The sequence below is a fragment of the Salvelinus fontinalis genome, chromosome 8, assembly GCF_029448725.1.
Source record: "Salvelinus fontinalis isolate EN_2023a chromosome 8, ASM2944872v1, whole genome shotgun sequence".
Taxonomy (NCBI): Eukaryota; Metazoa; Chordata; class Actinopteri; order Salmoniformes; family Salmonidae; genus Salvelinus; species Salvelinus fontinalis.
The window spans coordinates 30,840,313-30,855,001 of record NC_074672.1 but is presented as its reverse complement, the minus strand read 5'-3'; positions in this window follow the sequence as shown (position 1 = coordinate 30,855,001).

Here is a 14,689-nt window from a genome sequence, read left to right as displayed (position 1 = left end):
CTGTAATAGGTTACTCTAGCGAGACCCTCCTGTAATAGGTTACTCTAGCGAGACCCTCTTGTAATAGCTTACTCTAGCGAGACCCTCCTGAAATAGGTTACTCTAGCGAGACCCTCCTGTAATAGGTTACTCTAGCGAGAACCTCCTGAATTAGGTTACTCTAGCGAGACCCTCCTATAATAGGTTACTCTAGCGAGACCCTCCTGTAATAGGTTACTCTAGCGAGACCCTCCTATAATAGGTTACTCTAGCGAGACCCTCCTATAATAGGTTACTCTAGCGAGACCCTCCTGTAATAGGTTACTCTAGCGAGACCCTCCTATAATAGCTTACTCTAGCGAGACCCTCCTGTAATAGGTTACTCTAGCGAGACCCTCCTATAATAGGTTACTCTTGCAAGACCCTCCTGTAATAGGTTACTCTAGCGAGACCCTCCTGTAATAGGTTACTCTAGCGAGACCCTCCTATAATAGGTTACTCTAGCGAGACCCTCCTGTAATAGGTTACTCTAGCGAGACCCTCCTGTAATAGGTTACTCTAGCGAGACCCTCCTATAATAGGTTACTCGAGCATGACCCTCCTATAGTAGGTTACTCTAGCGAGACCCTCCTGTAATAGGTTACTCTAGCAAGACCCTCCTGTAATAGGTTACTCTAGCGAGACCCTCCTGTAATAGGTTACTCTAGCGAGACTCTCCTGTAATAGGTTACTCTTGCAAGACCCTCCTGTAATAGGTTACTCTAGCGAGACCCTCCTGTAATAGGTTACTCTAGCGAGACCCTCCTGTAATAGGTTACTCTTGCAAGACCCTCCTGTAATAGGTTACTCTAGCGAGACCCTCCTGTAATAGGTTACTCTAGCGAGACCCTCCTATAATAGGTTACTCGAGCATGACCCTCCTATAGTAGGTTACTCTAGCGAGACCCTCCTGTAATAGGTTACTCTAGCGAGACTCTCCTGTAATAGGTTACTCTAGCGAGACCCTCTATTAGGTTACTCTAGCGAGACCCTCCTATAATAGGTTACTCTAGCGAGACCCTCCTAGTTACCTACAGGTCCCATTGAAGGCCAGAAGATGTGGGGGAGGATCCTCTTGTGGGCCACCCGTCATGATTATATCTGAGTGAGCTGCTTGACCTCTGCCATTTTGTGACAATATGAGTCTACCCATCTTAAAATGACGACGGTGTACTGCCCTCCCCTGTCCCCACCCTTCATAACTACAGACTGTCAAGTCCAGTTAGATCAGAGGTCTCACAGGAAAGGAAACAAGAAAAGGTAACTGTCTTCAGACTATTTGAGGCATGGTGTAAAGTGCATTTCCTGTTTGCCTTCCATTTGACATCTGTAGTCTTCAGATTGTGTTGCAGGTGTAAAAGAAAATTAAATCATCAACAGTGTAAAACTTTTATACATTTATAACAACTACATTGCCTAAAAACCCGCAACTCCCTGCTCCAGCAATCATAAAACTATGAATTCTATGTTGCCTATCGACTTCTAACTACAGAACTCAATGGCTTCAACCACAACCATCCAATCCAATAGGTTACTCTAGCGAGACCCTCCTGTAATAGGTTACTCTAGCGAGACCCTCCTATAATAGGTTACTCGAGCATGACCCTCCTATAGTAGGTTACTCTAGCGAGACCCTCCTGTAATAGGTTACTCTAGCAAGACCCTCCTGTAATAGGTTACTCTAGCGAGACCCTCCTGTAATAGGTTACTCTAGCGAGACTCTCCTGTAATAGGTTACTCTTGCAAGACCCTCCTGTAATAGGTTACTCTAGCGAGACCCTCCTGTAATAGGTTACTCTAGCGAGACCCTCCTATAATAGGTTACTCGAGCATGACCCTCCTATAGTAGGTTACTCTAGCGAGACCCTCCTGTAATAGGTTACTCTAGCGAGACTCTCCTGTAATAGGTTACTCTTGCAAGACCCTCCTGTAATAGGTTACTCTAGCGAGACCCTCCTGTAATAGGTTACTCTAGCGAGACCCTCCTATAATAGGTTACTCGAGCATGACCCTCCTATAGTAGGTTACTCTAGCGAGACCCTCCTGTAATAGGTTACTCTAGCGAGACTCTCCTGTAATAGGTTACTCTAGCGAGACCCTCTATTAGGTTACTCTAGCGAGACCCTCCTATAATAGGTTACTCTAGCGAGACCCTCCTGTAATAGGTTACTCTAGCGAGACCCTCCTGTAATAGGTTACTCTAGCGAGGCCCTCCTGTAATATGTTACTCTAGCGAGACCCTCCTGTAATAGGTTACTCTAGCGAGACCCTCCTGTAATAGGTTACTCTAGCGAGACCCTCCTGTAATAGGTTACTCTAGCGAGACCCTCCTGTAATAGGTTACTCTAGCGAGGCCCTCCTGTAATAGGTTACTCTAGCGAGACCCTCCTATAATAGGTTACTCTAGCGAGACTCTCCTGTAATAGGTTACTCTAGCGAGACCCTCCTGTAATAGGTTACTCTAGCAAGACCCTCCTGTAATAGGTTACTCTAGCGAGACCCTCCTGTAATAGGTTACTCTAGCGAGACTCTCCTGTAATAGGTTACTCTTGCAAGACCCTCCTGTAATAGGTTACTCTAGCGAGACCCTCCTGTAATAGGTTACTCTAGCGAGACCCTCCTGTAATAGGTTACTCTTGCAAGACCCTCCTGTAATAGGTTACTCTAGCGAGACCCTCCTGTAATAGGTTACTCTAGCGAGACCCTCCTATAATAGGTTACTCGAGCATGACCCTCCTATAGTAGGTTACTCTAGCGAGACCCTCCTGTAATAGGTTACTCTAGCGAGACTCTCCTGTAATAGGTTACTCTAGCGAGACCCTCTATTAGGTTACTCTAGCGAGACCCTCCTATAATAGGTTACTCTAGCGAGACCCTCCTAGTTACCTACAGGTCCCATTGAAGGCCAGAAGATGTGGGGGAGGATCCTCTTGTGGGCCACCCGTCATGATTATATCTGAGTGAGCTGCTTGACCTCTGCCATTTTGTGACAATATGAGTCTACCCATCTTAAAATGACGACGGTGTACTGCCCTCCCCTGTCCCCACCCTTCATAACTACAGACTGTCAAGTCCAGTTAGATCAGAGGTCTCACAGGAAAGGAAACAAGAAAAGGTAACTGTCTTCAGACTATTTGAGGCATGGTGTAAAGTGCATTTCCTGTTTGCCTTCCATTTGACATCTGTAGTCTTCAGATTGTGTTGCAGGTGTAAAAGAAAATTAAATCATCAACAGTGTAAAACTTTTATACATTTATAACAACTACATTGCCTAAAAACCCGCAACTCCCTGCTCCAGCAATCATAAAACTATGAATTCTATGTTGCCTATCGACTTCTAACTACAGAACTCAATGGCTTCAACCACAACCATCCAATCCAATAGGTTACTCTAGCGAGACCCTCCTGTAATAGGTTACTCTAGCGAGACCCTCCTATAATAGGTTACTCGAGCATGACCCTCCTATAGTAGGTTACTCTAGCGAGACCCTCCTGTAATAGGTTACTCTAGCAAGACCCTCCTGTAATAGGTTACTCTAGCGAGACCCTCCTGTAATAGGTTACTCTAGCGAGACTCTCCTGTAATAGGTTACTCTTGCAAGACCCTCCTGTAATAGGTTACTCTAGCGAGACCCTCCTGTAATAGGTTACTCTAGCGAGACCCTCCTATAATAGGTTACTCGAGCATGACCCTCCTATAGTAGGTTACTCTAGCGAGACCCTCCTGTAATAGGTTACTCTAGCGAGACTCTCCTGTAATAGGTTACTCTAGCGAGACCCTCTATTAGGTTACTCTAGCGAGACCCTCCTATAATAGGTTACTCTAGCGAGACCCTCCTGTAATAGGTTACTCTAGCGAGACCCTCCTGTAATAGGTTACTCTAGCGAGGCCCTCCTGTAATATGTTACTCTAGCGAGACCCTCCTGTAATAGGTTACTCTAGCGAGACCCTCCTGTAATAGGTTACTCTAGCGAGACCCTCCTGTAATAGGTTACTCTAGCAAGACCCTCCTGTAATAGGTTACTCTAGCGAGACCCTCCTGTAATAGGTTACTCTAGCGAGACTCTCCTGTAATAGGTTACTCTTGCAAGACCCTCCTGTAATAGGTTACTCTAGCGAGACCCTCCTGTAATAGGTTACTCTAGCGAGACCCTCCTGTAATAGGTTACTCTTGCAAGACCCTCCTGTAATAGGTTACTCTAGCGAGACCCTCCTGTAATAGGTTACTCTAGCGAGACCCTCCTATAATAGGTTACTCGAGCATGACCCTCCTATAGTAGGTTACTCTAGCGAGACCCTCCTGTAATAGGTTACTCTAGCGAGACTCTCCTGTAATAGGTTACTCTAGCGAGACCCTCTATTAGGTTACTCTAGCGAGACCCTCCTATAATAGGTTACTCTAGCGAGACCCTCCTAGTTACCTACAGGTCCCATTGAAGGCCAGAAGATGTGGGGGAGGATCCTCTTGTGGGCCACCCGTCATGATTATATCTGAGTGAGCTGCTTGACCTCTGCCATTTTGTGACAATATGAGTCTACCCATCTTAAAATGACGACGGTGTACTGCCCTCCCCTGTCCCCACCCTTCATAACTACAGACTGTCAAGTCCAGTTAGATCAGAGGTCTCACAGGAAAGGAAACAAGAAAAGGTAACTGTCTTCAGACTATTTGAGGCATGGTGTAAAGTGCATTTCCTGTTTGCCTTCCATTTGACATCTGTAGTCTTCAGATTGTGTTGCAGGTGTAAAAGAAAATTAAATCATCAACAGTGTAAAACTTTTATACATTTATAACAACTACATTGCCTAAAAACCCGCAACTCCCTGCTCCAGCAATCATAAAACTATGAATTCTATGTTGCCTATCGACTTCTAACTACAGAACTCAATGGCTTCAACCACAACCATCCAATCCAATAGGTTACTCTAGCGAGACCCTCCTGTAATAGGTTACTCTAGCGAGACCCTCCTATAATAGGTTACTCGAGCATGACCCTCCTATAGTAGGTTACTCTAGCGAGACCCTCCTGTAATAGGTTACTCTAGCAAGACCCTCCTGTAATAGGTTACTCTAGCGAGACCCTCCTGTAATAGGTTACTCTAGCGAGACTCTCCTGTAATAGGTTACTCTTGCAAGACCCTCCTGTAATAGGTTACTCTAGCGAGACCCTCCTGTAATAGGTTACTCTAGCGAGACCCTCCTATAATAGGTTACTCGAGCATGACCCTCCTATAGTAGGTTACTCTAGCGAGACCCTCCTGTAATAGGTTACTCTAGCGAGACTCTCCTGTAATAGGTTACTCTAGCGAGACCCTCTATTAGGTTACTCTAGCGAGACCCTCCTATAATAGGTTACTCTAGCGAGACCCTCCTGTAATAGGTTACTCTAGCGAGACCCTCCTGTAATAGGTTACTCTAGCGAGGCCCTCCTGTAATATGTTACTCTAGCGAGACCCTCCTGTAATAGGTTACTCTAGCGAGACCCTCCTGTAATAGGTTACTCTAGCGAGACCCTCCTGTAATAGGTTACTCTAGCGAGACCCTCCTGTAATAGGTTACTCTAGCGAGGCCCTCCTGTAATAGGTTACTCTAGCGAGACCCTCCTATAATAGGTTACTCTAGCGAGACCCTCCTATAATAGGTTACTCTAGCGAGACCCTCCTGTAATTGGTTACTCTAGCGAGACCCTCCTGTAATAGGTTACTCTAGCGAGACCCTCCTGTAATAGGTTACTCTAGCGAGATCCTCCTGTAATAGGTTACTCTAGCGAGACCCTCTTGTAATAGGTTACTCTAGCGAGACCCTCTTGTAATAGGTTACTCTAGCGAGACCCTCTTGTAATAGGTTACTCTAGCGAGACCCTCCTGTAATAGGTTACTCTAGCGAGACCCTCCTGTAATAGGTTACTCTAGCGAGACCCTCTTGTAATAGCTTACTCTAGCGAGACCCTCCTGAAATAGGTTACTCTAGCGAGACCCTCCTGTAATAGGTTACTCTAGCGAGAACCTCCTGAATTAGGTTACTCTAGCGAGACCCTCCTATAATAGGTTACTCTAGCGAGACCCTCCTGTAATAGGTTACTCTAGCGAGACCCTCCTATAATAGGTTACTCTAGCGAGACCCTCCTATAATAGGTTACTCTAGCGAGACCCTCCTGTAATAGGTTACTCTAGCGAGACCCTCCTATAATAGCTTACTCTAGCGAGACCCTCCTGTAATAGGTTACTCTAGCGAGACCCTCCTATAATAGGTTACTCTTGCAAGACCCTCCTGTAATAGGTTACTCTAGCGAGACCCTCCTGTAATAGGTTACTCTAGCGAGGCCCTCCTGTAATAGGTTACTCTAGCGAGACCCTCCTATAATAGGTTACTCTAGCGAGACCCTCCTGTAATAGGTTACTCTAGCAAGACCCTCCTGTAATAGGTTACTCTAGCAAGACCCTCCTGTAATAGGTTACTCTAGCGAGACCCTCCTGTAATAGGTTACTCTAGCGAGACTCTCCTGTAATAGGTTACTCTTGCAAGACCCTCCTGTAATAGGTTACTCTAGCGAGACCCTCCTGTAATAGGTTACTCTAGCGAGACCCTCCTGTAATAGGTTACTCTTGCAAGACCCTCCTGTAATAGGTTACTCTAGCGAGACCCTCCTGTAATAGGTTACTCTAGCGAGACCCTCCTATAATAGGTTACTCGAGCATGACCCTCCTATAGTAGGTTACTCTAGCGAGACCCTCCTGTAATAGGTTACTCTAGCGAGACTCTCCTGTAATAGGTTACTCTAGCGAGACCCTCTATTAGGTTACTCTAGCGAGACCCTCCTATAATAGGTTACTCTAGCGAGACCCTCCTAGTTACCTACAGGTCCCATTGAAGGCCAGAAGATGTGGGGGAGGATCCTCTTGTGGGCCACCCGTCATGATTATATCTGAGTGAGCTGCTTGACCTCTGCCATTTTGTGACAATATGAGTCTACCCATCTTAAAATGACGACGGTGTACTGCCCTCCCCTGTCCCCACCCTTCATAACTACAGACTGTCAAGTCCAGTTAGATCAGAGGTCTCACAGGAAAGGAAACAAGAAAAGGTAACTGTCTTCAGACTATTTGAGGCATGGTGTAAAGTGCATTTCCTGTTTGCCTTCCATTTGACATCTGTAGTCTTCAGATTGTGTTGCAGGTGTAAAAGAAAATTAAATCATCAACAGTGTAAAACTTTTATACATTTATAACAACTACATTGCCTAAAAACCCGCAACTCCCTGCTCCAGCAATCATAAAACTATGAATTCTATGTTGCCTATCGACTTCTAACTACAGAACTCAATGGCTTCAACCACAACCATCCAATCCAATAGGTTACTCTAGCGAGACCCTCCTGTAATAGGTTACTCTAGCGAGACCCTCCTATAATAGGTTACTCGAGCATGACCCTCCTATAGTAGGTTACTCTAGCGAGACCCTCCTGTAATAGGTTACTCTAGCAAGACCCTCCTGTAATAGGTTACTCTAGCGAGACCCTCCTGTAATAGGTTACTCTAGCGAGACTCTCCTGTAATAGGTTACTCTTGCAAGACCCTCCTGTAATAGGTTACTCTAGCGAGACCCTCCTGTAATAGGTTACTCTAGCGAGACCCTCCTATAATAGGTTACTCGAGCATGACCCTCCTATAGTAGGTTACTCTAGCGAGACCCTCCTGTAATAGGTTACTCTAGCGAGACTCTCCTGTAATAGGTTACTCTAGCGAGACCCTCTATTAGGTTACTCTAGCGAGACCCTCCTATAATAGGTTACTCTAGCGAGACCCTCCTGTAATAGGTTACTCTAGCGAGACCCTCCTGTAATAGGTTACTCTAGCGAGGCCCTCCTGTAATATGTTACTCTAGCGAGACCCTCCTGTAATAGGTTACTCTAGCGAGACCCTCCTGTAATAGGTTACTCTAGCGAGACCCTCCTGTAATAGGTTACTCTAGCGAGACCCTCCTGTAATAGGTTACTCTAGCGAGACCCTCCTGTAATAGGTTACTCTAGCAAGACCCTCCTGTAATAGGTTACTCTAGCGAGACCCTCCTGTAATAGGTTACTCTAGCGAGACTCTCCTGTAATAGGTTACTCTTGCAAGACCCTCCTGTAATAGGTTACTCTAGCGAGACCCTCCTGTAATAGGTTACTCTAGCGAGACCCTCCTATAATAGGTTACTCGAGCATGACCCTCCTATAGTAGGTTACTCTAGCGAGACCCTCCTGTAATAGGTTACTCTAGCGAGACTCTCCTGTAATAGGTTACTCTTGCAAGACCCTCCTGTAATAGGTTACTCTAGCGAGACCCTCCTGTAATAGGTTACTCTAGCGAGACCCTCCTATAATAGGTTACTCTAGCGAGACCCTCCTGTAATAGGTTACTCTAGCGAGACCCTCCTGTAATAGGTTACTCTAGCGAGACCCTCCTATAATAGGTTACTCGAGCATGACCCTCCTATAGTAGGTTACTCTAGCGAGACCCTCCTGTAATAGGTTACTCTAGCAAGACCCTCCTGTAATAGGTTACTCTAGCGAGACCCTCCTGTAATAGGTTACTCTAGCAAGACCCTCCTGTAATAGGTTACTCTAGCAAGACCCTCCTGTAATAGGTTACTCTAGCGAGACCCTCCTGTAATAGGTTACTCTAGCGAGACTCTCCTGTAATAGGTTACTCTTGCAAGACCCTCCTGTAATAGGTTACTCTAGCGAGACCCTCCTGTAATAGGTTACTCTAGCGAGACCCTCCTGTAATAGGTTACTCTTGCAAGACCCTCCTGTAATAGGTTACTCTAGCGAGACCCTCCTGTAATAGGTTACTCTAGCGAGACCCTCCTATAATAGGTTACTCGAGCATGACCCTCCTATAGTAGGTTACTCTAGCGAGACCCTCCTGTAATAGGTTACTCTAGCGAGACTCTCCTGTAATAGGTTACTCTAGCGAGACCCTCTATTAGGTTACTCTAGCGAGACCCTCCTATAATAGGTTACTCTAGCGAGACCCTCCTAGTTACCTACAGGTCCCATTGAAGGCCAGAAGATGTGGGGGAGGATCCTCTTGTGGGCCACCCGTCATGATTATATCTGAGTGAGCTGCTTGACCTCTGCCATTTTGTGACAATATGAGTCTACCCATCTTAAAATGACGACGGTGTACTGCCCTCCCCTGTCCCCACCCTTCATAACTACAGACTGTCAAGTCCAGTTAGATCAGAGGTCTCACAGGAAAGGAAACAAGAAAAGGTAACTGTCTTCAGACTATTTGAGGCATGGTGTAAAGTGCATTTCCTGTTTGCCTTCCATTTGACATCTGTAGTCTTCAGATTGTGTTGCAGGTGTAAAAGAAAATTAAATCATCAACAGTGTAAAACTTTTATACATTTATAACAACTACATTGCCTAAAAACCCGCAACTCCCTGCTCCAGCAATCATAAAACTATGAATTCTATGTTGCCTATCGACTTCTAACTACAGAACTCAATGGCTTCAACCACAACCATCCAATCCAATAGGTTACTCTAGCGAGACCCTCCTGTAATAGGTTACTCTAGCGAGACCCTCCTATAATAGGTTACTCGAGCATGACCCTCCTATAGTAGGTTACTCTAGCGAGACCCTCCTGTAATAGGTTACTCTAGCAAGACCCTCCTGTAATAGGTTACTCTAGCGAGACCCTCCTGTAATAGGTTACTCTAGCGAGACTCTCCTGTAATAGGTTACTCTTGCAAGACCCTCCTGTAATAGGTTACTCTAGCGAGACCCTCCTGTAATAGGTTACTCTAGCGAGACCCTCCTATAATAGGTTACTCGAGCATGACCCTCCTATAGTAGGTTACTCTAGCGAGACCCTCCTGTAATAGGTTACTCTAGCGAGACTCTCCTGTAATAGGTTACTCTAGCGAGACCCTCTATTAGGTTACTCTAGCGAGACCCTCCTATAATAGGTTACTCTAGCGAGACCCTCCTGTAATAGGTTACTCTAGCGAGACCCTCCTGTAATAGGTTACTCTAGCGAGGCCCTCCTGTAATATGTTACTCTAGCGAGACCCTCCTGTAATAGGTTACTCTAGCGAGACCCTCCTGTAATAGGTTACTCTAGCGAGACCCTCCTGTAATAGGTTACTCTAGCAAGACCCTCCTGTAATAGGTTACTCTAGCGAGACCCTCCTGTAATAGGTTACTCTAGCGAGACTCTCCTGTAATAGGTTACTCTTGCAAGACCCTCCTGTAATAGGTTACTCTAGCGAGACCCTCCTGTAATAGGTTACTCTAGCGAGACCCTCCTGTAATAGGTTACTCTTGCAAGACCCTCCTGTAATAGGTTACTCTAGCGAGACCCTCCTGTAATAGGTTACTCTAGCGAGACCCTCCTATAATAGGTTACTCGAGCATGACCCTCCTATAGTAGGTTACTCTAGCGAGACCCTCCTGTAATAGGTTACTCTAGCGAGACTCTCCTGTAATAGGTTACTCTAGCGAGACCCTCTATTAGGTTACTCTAGCGAGACCCTCCTATAATAGGTTACTCTAGCGAGACCCTCCTAGTTACCTACAGGTCCCATTGAAGGCCAGAAGATGTGGGGGAGGATCCTCTTGTGGGCCACCCGTCATGATTATATCTGAGTGAGCTGCTTGACCTCTGCCATTTTGTGACAATATGAGTCTACCCATCTTAAAATGACGACGGTGTACTGCCCTCCCCTGTCCCCACCCTTCATAACTACAGACTGTCAAGTCCAGTTAGATCAGAGGTCTCACAGGAAAGGAAACAAGAAAAGGTAACTGTCTTCAGACTATTTGAGGCATGGTGTAAAGTGCATTTCCTGTTTGCCTTCCATTTGACATCTGTAGTCTTCAGATTGTGTTGCAGGTGTAAAAGAAAATTAAATCATCAACAGTGTAAAACTTTTATACATTTATAACAACTACATTGCCTAAAAACCCGCAACTCCCTGCTCCAGCAATCATAAAACTATGAATTCTATGTTGCCTATCGACTTCTAACTACAGAACTCAATGGCTTCAACCACAACCATCCAATCCTTGGTCTCTGACTCCCCCCCCCCCCCCCCCCCCCCCCCCACACACACACACACACCACCCCACCATCCATTGCCCCTGTCACGGTCACAAGCCACCGGTCTCCATAGTAACCTGAGCCTTTGGTCCCTTGAGAGTGGTGTTGTTGGGTTGGGTTGACTGGCGCCTGGCCGTTCACACGTGGGGCTGTGCCAGCTAACCAACATGGCACACAGCGTCCTGCCATATGGTGCCACCACATACATACCACCAGCCTGGCTGAGGCTGGGCCTGAAGAGAGGGAAGGGGAGTGTGAATGGGAGAGACCTGCCTGTACCAGTAGCTTCTCCACAGCTGAGGCACAGAGAGATCTGGTGATGGTTGTTTGAGAGCACATGGTGCCCACTATAAGGTGCATGTTGCTTTTCTGTTGTTTTACTATTGCTCATCAGTTATAACAACATTTTGTGTATGTACAGTTTCTACAACAAGTATGGTAAGTAAGAAAGTACAAAAAACAGAATCATTCTGAAACATCTTTGGAGTGGCCATGATACAACAAAAAGGAAAGAAAAATCTGATTCCACAGACTTGTTCCTCACCAATCTTAAAGAAATACATAAACACACACTGGTATTTCTTCTTTCTAAAGTAAAGCAAGATAATAACTGTGCTGCCTTTTTCCAATGAGCAACTTTGTGTCTGATTCTAAGCACAGTGCTGCCCCTGTGTGGTAGCAGGTGAAAGTACATGTCAAACAAACCACATCACTCAACCTAAGGAAATAATGGTCAAACAACTCACTACAGATGACAAAATAGTTATTTATTTCAAGTTCAATAAAATAAGCTTACAAATACAACAGATCTTTGAAGCAATAGAATACAGCATTTATTTTGCATAAACATGTTGCAATCTTTTTTATATATATATATATATATAATTAAAATACATATCTTACATTATCTTATCAAAAATAATCGTTAGTACGCTTTAGCAGGAAGCCATACAGCTTAGTGACATGTTGGTGGGCGGAAGCATAAAGTCAGAAATCTATGGTTCTAAATCTAAGTCTCTGGGCAGAACTATACAGCTGCGTTGTGTTACTGTGTTTTAGAAAATGACACATTAGAAGCAAAACAAAGGACGGCATATGAGAGTGGGTTGGGATCAATTCACTATCTAAAATCCATTTCAAGAAAATAAAAAATCCTGATTGGGATGCCATTTTTCTATTAGAATTTCAATTCACTCACTGATTGTACTGAATTCCTACTGGATGGACATCAACTCTGATTTTACAAAAATCAGACAAGCAATGAAGGCATTTCAAAACAATCATCAGCTAAGGCAAGTTAAATGAAAAGAGCTTTAGAATAAAGTCATCTCAGCCAGCATCTGTACTCTAAAATGTTGGGGATTTAGTTTACAAAAAAGTAAACAAACAGACCACAAATTGGTCAGAGAAAGAATGGCAGAGCTTTTGTACAGTAACCTGTCACTAATATGTGCGTTGCCTTTTGTATGCCAAGCCTTGTATGCTAAGGTATAAAGCAGTTATATATGTGAGTTTACTTCATATATGCATCTACAGGTAAACACTGATTATGCTTTCAGTAACAAGAACATTTATCAAAAGTTCTAAAACAGAACTCTGATTCGCCATCCTGTTTGACCTTATCGTGACCGGACTGTAATCAAGGCCGTAGTTTCCCAGAATTCAGCTGCCCAGGAGCCTTTATTCTAGCAACAGCGGACTTCACTGATCGGTTCTCCAAGTATACCCCAGACTACAAATCCCACAATACCACTGAGGTCAATGCCAACATCACCCAGGCATTGTACACATTAGTTTTTAAAGACATTCTGCCCTCAGACAACTTTCTATGGGTTTAGCTTAAGAGCCTATGTGCCCAGTCATAATCAACTAGAATAATAAGAAGACAGATGATTCAAATCATTATACTGGATAGGGTAAGAAAAGAGTAGATGAACTTAAGACTCTTTTTCTTATTCATTCAGCAAATGATCAGCAATTGGTAAAGCATTTGGTGACATGAAACAATATCAGTGAAATTAGTGCCTTCACTTACATTACAACAATTGATAAATAGTGACTTTGAAACAAATGCAAAAGTGCATAAAGATGGTCACCATGTACTAACCACAAATTCCACCATCTTGAATCATAAATGCATTTGAAGTCGGAAGTTTACATACACTTAGGTTGGAGTCATTAAAACTTGTTTTAAAACCACTCCACAAATTTCTTGTTAACAAACTATAGTTTTGGCAAGTCGGTTAGGACATTTACTTTGTGCATGACACAAGTCATTTTTCCAACAATTGTTTACAGACAGATTATTTCACTTATATCACAATTACAGTGGGTCAAAAGTTTACATACACTAAGTTGACTGTGCCTTTAAACAGCTTGAAAAATTCCAGAAAATTATGTCATGGCTTTAGAAGCTTCTGATAGGCTAATTGACATCATTTGAGTCAATTGGAGGTGTACCTGTGGGTGTATTTCAAATTCAGTGCCTCTTTGCTTGACATCATGGGAAAGTCAAAAGAAATCAGCCAAGACCTCCACAAGCCAAATAAATTGTAGACCTCCACAAGTCTGGTTCATCCTCGGAAGCAATTTTCAAACGCCTGAAGGTACCACATTCATCTGTACAAACAATAGTACACAAGTATAAACACCATGGGACCACGCAGCCGTCATACCACTCAGGAAGTAGACGCGTTCTGTCTCCTAGAGATGAACGTACTTTGGTGTGAAAAGTGCAAATTAATCCCAGAACAACACAAAGGACCTTGTGAAGATTCTGGAGGAAACGGGTACAAAAGTATCTATATCCACAGTAAAACAAGTCCTATATCGACATAACCTGAAAGGCCGCTCAGTAAGAAAGAAGCCACTGCTCCAAACTGCCATAAAAAAGCCAGACTACGGTTTGCACCTGCATATGGGGACAAAGATCGTACTTTTTGGAGAAATGTCATCTGGTCTCATGAAACAAAAACAGAACTGTTTGGCCATAATTACCATTGTTATGTTTGGAGGAAAAATGGGGAGGCTTGTAAGCCGAGGAACACCATCCCAACCGTGAAGCACGGGGGTGGCAGCATCATGTTGTGGGGTTGCTTTGATGCAGGAGGGACTGATGCACTTAACAAAATAGATGGCATCATGAGGAAAGGAAAATTATGTGGATATATTGAAGCAACATCAAGACATCAGTCAGGAAGTTAAAGCTTGGTCGCAAATAGGTCTTCCAAATGGACAATGACCCCAAGCATACATCCAAAGTTGTGGCAAAATGGCTTAAGGACAACGAAGTCAAGGTATTGGAGTGGCCATCACAAAGCCCTGATCTCAATCCTATAGAAAATTTGTGTGCAGAACTGAAAAAGCGTGTGTGAGCAAGGAGGCCTACAAACCTGACTCCGTTACACCAGCTCTGTCAGGAGGAATGGGACAAAATTCACCCAACCTATTGTGGGAAGCTTGTGGAAGGCTACCCAAAATGTTTGACCCAAATGAAACAATTTGAAGGTTATGCCTAATACTAATTGAGTGTATGTAAAACTTCTGCCCCCCTGGGAATGCGATGAAATAAATAAT